We start from the raw sequence: 9,060 nt of genomic DNA, 5'->3' as shown, positions 1-9,060 counted from the left end.
GTCTGAATGAGACCCTCTACTCGGACAAGTGGGCCGACGGTCTGGTACAGGTATGTGTGATTGATGTATGTGTGTACATGATCTTTACTAGTCACTGTGAGGTTCTGGTTTTGTTGTGGATCTGGGGTGGTATTAGGAGCAGACACTGAAGCAGACTTAAAGGAAAATGTGGAACTTTTAATGAGTGGTTTAGTAGACATGAATATGGCAACATAAAAGTCCAGATAGTACTAAGGTGCTCTTGGAACTGTAGTGACGCAATGGAAAAAGTCCAGTTAGTGACAAGCAGGAGACAGTCCAGTATTCCAGGTTTAATGAGGTGAAGTGCAGGCTGAAGAAATAATATCCCGTGGAAATGCAAGTGGAGGCAAAGTGCAGGGTACAGGAGACTGAGGTACTCAAGGGAGAGGTAAATGGAGGAGGCAGGGGAATCCAGCGGGGTTGGAGCAGGCAAGGTGAAGCAGGCTTAGGCAGGGTTTCCAACGACAGGTGTACGAGCACAGGAACTCTCTCTCAGCTTCCGCTGAGAAACACATTGCACTGGCAATGAAGGGAAGCTCTGAACTCCCTTAAATACCAAGTGCTCTGCCGTGACATGTCAGAGAGAGAGCACGTGACACACCAGGATAGGGCGATTAGGTCACATGGCCAGAGGCAAGAAGGCAGCGTCCATGTCAAAACAGAACGGAAGCAGTGCCAGGCCTAACCAGCCCAGAATGACAACATGCCCGCATAGGACCACACACAGCCAATGCTCCCCGCCAGGCACCAGCACCACCGCCAGACGCCCTTCGTCATAGTGTCCTCACAGGTATTACCCCCCAACCGCCATGCCGAGAAACCCTGGTCGTGACAGTACCCACCCCTTTATGGGTGACCTCAGGACACTCACCAGGCTTTTCAGGATGGGGGGCATGAAATTTCCTAACGAGTGCGGGAGCATGGATGTCCCGGGCATCGGTCCAACAACGTTCTTCCGGGCCGAAACCCCTCCAATCCAGGAGGTACTGTAGTCGACCCCTGCGGACACGAGAATCCAGAACCTGGGAAACCTCGAATTCCACACCTCTTTCTGTCTGGATACAAGGATGAACAGGAAGAACTTTGAGAAATTTGTTCAGGATTAGAGGTTTGAGTAGGGACATGTGGAAGGAATTTGGGACTTTTAAGTATGAGGGCAGCTGAAGGCGATAAGCCACAGGGTTGATTATTTCAGGTTCCTATGGTCGGTGAAGACAGTGAAAGGAAACTTAGGCCCTCATTCAGAGCCGTACGCTCTGAGCAGAGCGCACGCTCTGAATGAGGGCCGGCCTCCATGAAAATGGAGCGTCCTCCTGGACGCTCGTATAGCTGTGGGTCACCACCCACAGGCTATACGAGCGTGCATTTTGATGGCCGCGATGGTCGTGACCATCGCGACCATCGAAACTGCGAGCCGGAGCCTGCGGTTGAGATTTTCAACCGCAAGCTCCGGAGTGATTTTGGCTCTATCAGAGCCAAAATCACTCCCACTGACATCACTAGTGATGTCAGTGGGCCGGCTTCTGACGGGAGGCGTTCCCATGGGAACGCCCCCGTCAGGGAGGCACGCCCCCGGCACGCCTACCAAAGGGGGCGTGCTGTCAATCAACATCGACAGCACGCCCCCTTTGATCAGACACAACGAGCGAAGGACTTTCCTTCGCTCGTCGCGTCTGGCGCATGCGCACGACGGAGCTCCCTCCGTCGTGCGCATGCTCAGTCCAGAACATCGACCCACTTGCGAGCGGACAGCCACTCGCGAGTGGGTCTGAATCAGGCCCTTAGCCCCTTCCAGCAGGTATCTGAACTCTTTCAGCGCCAACTTTAACGCCAAGAGTTCTTGTTCTCCTATAGCATAGTTCTTCCCAGCAGTAGAAGACAACCCTGACTAGCCCCAGATTACACACACACTGCTCACTGACACTAGACCCAGATCACACACACACTGCTCACTGACACTAGACCCAGATCACACACACTGCTCACTGACACTAGACCCAGATCACACAAACACTGCTCACTGACACTAGACCCAGATCACACACACACTACTCACTGACACTAGACCCAGATCACACACACGCTGGTCTCAGACACTAGACCCAGATCACACACACGCTGGTCAATGACACTAGACCCAGATCACACACACGCTGGTCACTGACACTAGACCCAGATCACACACACGCTGGTCACTGACACTAGACCAGGGGTTCTCAACCACGGTTCTCAAGGCACAGAAACAGTCCAGGTTTTAAGGATAGCCATAGCTGGGCACAGGGGACTTAATTAGTACCTTAGTTATTTTGATTTAACCATCTCTGCTTGAGCATGGATATCACTAAAACGAGGACTGTTAGTGTGCCTTGAGGACGGTGGTTGGGAATCACTGCTCTAGACCCAGATCACACACACGCTGGTCACTGACACTAGACCTAGATCACACACATGCTGGTCACTGACACTAGACCCAGATCACACACAACCTGGGCACTGACACTGGACCCAGATTACACACACGCTGGTCACTGACACTAGACCCAGATCACACACACACTGGTCACTGACACTAAACCCAGATCACACACACACTGGTCACTGACACTAAACCCAGATCACACACACACTCTGCTCACTGACACTAGATCCAGATAACACACACGCTGGTCACTGACACTAGCCCAAGATCACACACACGCTGGTCACTGACACTAGCCCCAGATCACACACACGCTGGTCACTGACACTAAACCCAGATCACACACACACTGGTCACTGACACTAAACCCAGATCACACACACTCTGCTCACTGACACTAGACCCAGATCACACACACGCTGGTCACTGACACTAGCCCAAGATCACACACACGCTGGTCACTGACACTAGACCGAGATCACACACACACTGGTCACTGACACTAGACCCAAATCACACACACACTGCTCATTGACACTAGCCCCAGTTCACACACACACTCTGGTCACTGACACTAGACCCAGATCACAAACACACTGGTCACTGACACTAGACCCAGATCACACGCGCTCTGCTCACTGACACTAGACCCAGATCACACACACACTGTTCACTGACACTAGACCCAGATCACACACACACTAGTCACTGACACTAGACCCAGATCACACACGCACTGGTCACTGACACTAGACCCAGATCACACATGCACTGGTCACTGACACTAGACCCAGATCACACACACACTGTTGACACTAGACCCAGATCACACACACACTGGTCACTGACACTTAACCCAGATCACACACACAATGGTCACTGACACTAGACCCAGATCACACATGCTCTGCTCACTGACACTAGACCCAGATCACACACACGCTGGTCACTGACACTAGACCCAGATCACACACACACTGGTCACTGACACTAGACCCAGATCACACATGCTCTGCTCACTGACAATAGACCCAGATCACACACACTGGTCACTGACACTAGACCCAGATCACACACACACTGGTCACTGACACTAGACCCAGATCACACCTGCTCTGCTCACTGACACTAGACCCAGATCACACACACGCTGGTCACTGACACTAGACCAGGGGTTCTCAACCACAGTCCTCAAGGCACACTAACAGTCCAGGTTTTAAGGATAGCCATAGCTGGGCACAGGTGACTTAATTAGTATCTTAGTTTTTTTGATTTAACCATCTGTGCTTAAGCATGGATGTCACTAAAACCAGGACTGTTAGTGTGCCTTGAGGACCGTGGTTGGGAATCACTGCTCTAGACACAGATCACACACATGCTGGTCACTGACACTAGACCCAGATCACACACACCCTGGTCACTGACACTAGACCCAGATCACACTCTGGTCACTGATACTAGACCCAGATCACATACATGCTGGTCACTGACACTAGACCCAGATCACACCCACGCTCTGCTCACTGACACTAGCCCCAGATCACACACGCAGGTCACTGACACTAGCCCTGGATCACACACACGCTGGTCAGTGACACTAGCCCCGGATCACACCCACGCTGGTCACTGACACTAGCCCCAGATCACACACACACTGGTCAGTGACACTAGACCCAGATTACACTCTGGTCACTGACACTAGACCCAGATCACATACACGCTGGTCACTGACACTAGACCCGGATCACACACACGCTGGTCACTGACACTAGACCCGGATCACACACACGCTGGTCACTGACACTAGACCCGGATCACACACACGCTGGTCACTGACACTAGACCCGGATCACACACACGCTGGTCGCTGACACTGACCCGGATCACACACACGCCCGGTCGCTGACACTAGACCCGGATCACACACACGCTGGTCACTGACACTAGACCTGGATCACACACACGTTGGTCACTGACACTAGACCCGGATCACACGCAGACTCTGGTCACTGACACTAGACCCGGATCACACACACGCTGGTCACTGACACTAGACCCGGATCACACACACGCTGGTCACTGACACTAGACACGGGTCACACACACGCTGGTCACTGACACTAGACACGGACCACACACACGCTGGTCACTGACACTAGACCCGGATCACACACATGCTGGTCACTGACACTAGACACGAATCACACACACGCTGGTCTCTGACACTAGACCCAGATCACACACACGCTGGTCGCTGACACTAGACCCGGGTCACACACACGCTGGTCACTGACACTAGACATGGATCACATACACGCTGGTCACTGACACTAGACCCAGATCACACACACGCTGGTCACTGACACTAGACCTGGGTCACACACACACGCTGGTCACTGACACTAGACACGGATCACACACACGCTGGTCACTGACACTAGACCCGGGTCACACACACGCTGGTCACTGACACTAGACATGGATCACATACACGCTGGTCACTGACACTAGACCCGGATCACATACAGATACTGGTCAGTAGAGAAGACCTAGGAACGTTCATTATCATATCTGATTCACTCACAACATGAACGATGAGAAAACTGAAGGACTGTACCACAGGAGAGAGGGGAGATCGCGGTTAGGGTTCTGTATTTTGTTCGCTGGGAGCTCGTGTGAGTTGGTCAGAAAGACATATTAGTGTTGTGCTATATAGAAGTAAACTAAGCAGCGATGATTATGTCTCTGTCAGAAGGCGTGACAGTGCGGCTGTGTAGTGTGTGAGAAACATTCCCCCCTATGTGTGAGTGGTACCGGCCGTGTAGAAAGGGCTGTGTGGGGGCTCGGAGCGGCTCAGTCGGTGTGTGAGGCGGAGCTGGCGGCGGTATTGGCGCTGGGAGCGGCTGGCTAGGTGTCTGTACATCGGGGGAATGTACGGTGAGTAACGGGAGGGGGTAATGAGGTGATGACCCGGAGATTGCTGTGTGCTGCTGCTGCTGTACATGGCAGGGGTTTGGGGTGTGTCCCCGGATTGTGGGGATCCCCTTATTGTCTTCTGTGATGGACATCTTCTATGTCCCCCTCCCCCAGCAGGGTCACCCCACCCTGTGCCCCCCTCAGGCCTGTATGCTGTGTACAGTATCCAGGATTTATTGTGACTGCTCATCACGTGCTCCTGTCCCACAGCGCTGACAATCTATATTCACCTTGTGGCATTGCTGGCGACAGTACTCACAATACACCGAATTATTTTACATGGACAATGACTCTTTCTGTATTGTTATCTCAGTTTTATTTCTCTTTCTTGCTTCGGGAGCTTGCAATCCATCCAGTCCTCCGTGACACTGATTATAGATCATCTCAGTGATGCTAGGACTGAATTCTCCACATGCACCATATTGTTATATGCACCATATTTATCGCTTCTTCATCATTATTATTAGTATTATTATTATTATGACCTCAGGAGTGAAGTATTTTGTACACAAGCAGAATTTATTTTTTTCTTAATTTCTGTACTTGAATGAATGTAGCCGCCCCAACTCCCACTATATAAGGTCTTTATTTGGGCACAATAGCCCTGTAGCTTTATTTCTGAAGAGAGTAGATGCCATATCCATGCTAAATACACACACACACACACACACTCCATACTACACACACTATCCATACTAAACACACACACACTATCCATACTACACACACACTATCCATACTAAACACACACACACACTATCCATACTACACACACACACACTATCCATACTACACACACACACACTATCCATACTACACACACACACACTATCCATACTACACACACACACACTATCCATACTAAACACACACACACTATCCATACTACACACACACTATCCATACTAAACACACACACACTATCCATACTAAACACACACACACACTATCCATACTACACACACACACACTATCCATACTAAACACACACACACACTATCCATACTACACACACACACACTATCCATACTACACACACACACACTATCCATACTACACACACACACACTATCCATACTAAACACACACACTATCCATACTAAACACACACACTATCCATACTAAACACACACACACACTATCCATACTAAACACACACACACACACTATCCATACTAAACACACACACACACACACACACACTATCCATACTAAATACACACACACACGCCAGATCCATACTAAATACACACACACACGCCAGATCCATACTAAATACACACACACACGCCAGATCCATACTAAATACACACACACGCCAGATCCATACTAAATACACACACACACGCCAGTTCCATACTAAATACACACACGCCAGATCCATACTAAATACACACACCAACACACATGCAGGATCATACTAAATACACACACACGCCAGATCCATACTAAATACACACACACACGCCAGATCCATACTAAATACACACACGCCAGATCCATACTAAATACACACACGCCAGATCCATACTAAATACACACACACACACGCCAGTTCCATACTAAATACACACACACCAGTTCCATACTAAATACACACACGCCAGTTCCATACTAAATACACACACGCCAGATCCATACTAAATACACATACCAACACACACGCCAGATCATACTAAATGCACACTTGCCAGATCCATACTAAATACACACAGCAACACACATGCAGGATCATACTAAATACACACACGGCAGATCCGTACTAAATACACACACGGCAGATCCGTACTAAATACACACACGGCAGATCCGTACTAAATACACACACGGCAGATCCGTACTAAATACACACACGGCAGATCCGTACTAAATACACACACGGCAGATCCGTACTAAATACACACACGGCAGATCCGTACTAAATACACACACGGCAGATCCGTACTAAATACACACACGGCAGATCCGTACTAAATACACACACGGCAGATCCGTACTAAATACACACACGGCAGATCCATTTTAAATTCATGTGCTTAAACACACCGGGTCATATGTGTGTGTGTGTGTGTGTGTGTGTGTGTGTGTATATATATATATATATATATATCACACACACACCCTGATCTTGCCAAATTCATATTAAATTCACAAATATGTGTTGATCTAGGTGTGTTTGTGTGAATTTAGTGTGGATCTGGCTTTTTTAATGTCATTAGTATTGATCTGGCTCTTTTTGCGGATACTGCTTTTTCTGTGTGTTTAGTATGGAAACGACTTTTACACACACATAAAATAAATTGATTGCTACAGTTTCTGCACAAATGCACGTGTTGTTCTGGCTTCAGAAGCTTACAGTCTTTTGTTATATATAAATGTATATCTTTTATTCCCCTGGTGGGCCTGATTTATCACTGAACCCCCCATTACAAAGCTCCTGTAAAATGCTCTCTGGAAGCAATGATATTCCAAGCGTAATCGTGCCATGCCACATGTGTGCGCTGTGGCGAACAGGTCAGGCATCTTTAGGGATGACGAGATTGAGGCGCTCATCATGTTTATTTAGTTTAGATATCGTATCATGTATTTAAGTAAATGTTAAAGTGTCTGTGTGTCTATCACGGTTGACTAAATAATGCTCTGGGTTGCAGTACTTACATTCCAGGGGTGGCATAATATAAACATACTTTGTCACATCGCGTTGTTTATTGGATATACTTTACACAGTTCACCTTTTTCCCCGCCTGCAGCGGAACTGCTGCCAACACTATAATTAACTTTCAAACTAGATATTTTTGCAATGTTCATTTATATATATATATTGTGAGCAAATGTCTTGTAGACTAGAAGAGGGATCTTTAAAATCATGAGCTCCTGTTCTCAGCTATTAATGGTTTTGCAGAACGATAATGGTACCATAAAGCAATATAGTTACATAAGACAGAACAAAATAAGGTATTACAGGGCGCTATTTAGCAGCACAGTTCTGCATATGGTGTAGAGCAGTGAACGTTAGTGTATGGTACCATACTACATCATATCATAAACCATTATAGAGTGAATGTCACCTAGGCAAAGTACGCACATTCAACGCAATTTAAAAAGCATAAAAAACTGTTTGGTATGTGTTCAGAGAGTTTTCAACGCACTGAAACAGGATGTGTGTAAAATGTGTAGTGTGATTTGGAGCATTGAGCTGTATTGTCGCATCGATTTATATGCACTAAACTAGTGTTCAAAACCTATATTAAACAGATCATTTTGTCAGTGGGTACGCATACTTGTACCGCAATGGGGGTATCGCGCAGTATTGTCAGCCAGTGTGTGGGCTGAGCCGACTTTCCTAAGAATGCAGTAGGAAAAGGTTCTCTGAGCACTGGTGTCTCACCTGACTGATGGAGGGAGCTAGGTAAGGTTTATATACTGTATGCAAATTCTTACCTCACAAGAGGTAGCCTGACTACTTCTTAGCAATGATGATGGCACCATCTACAGTGGGAAAAGTATAATACATACTAGAAGTGCTATTTTATAACAGGTATTTACATTTCACTGCAGTGTGCATAATCAAAACATGACTTTATCATGTATTCTTAAAATTTTTCAGAAGTTGTAGGAGCTTGCTGGGAGAGCCTGAAGGGAGG

General features: G+C 47.7%; 1 protein-coding gene across 1 annotated transcript in view; it reads left to right on the top strand.

The window, feature by feature from the left end:
- The first annotated feature begins 5,296 nt into the window (after nt 1–5,296).
- The window catches only part of PLXNA3 (plexin A3), a 216,168-nt gene continuing 212,404 nt past the window's right edge, over nt 5,297–9,060 (top strand). Inside the window, exon 1 of the mRNA XM_088459658.1 lies at nt 5,297–5,377. The gene's annotated coding sequence lies outside the window, so the exon portion shown is untranslated. The remainder of the gene's footprint in view (nt 5,378–9,060) is intronic.

The sequence above is a fragment of the Taudactylus pleione genome, unplaced genomic scaffold (genome assembly GCF_031769625.1).
Source record: "Taudactylus pleione unplaced genomic scaffold, aTauple2 ptg000925l, whole genome shotgun sequence".
Lineage (NCBI taxonomy): Eukaryota > Metazoa > Chordata > Amphibia > Anura > Myobatrachidae > Taudactylus > Taudactylus pleione.
This window is presented reverse-complemented; position numbering and strand designations above follow the sequence as displayed.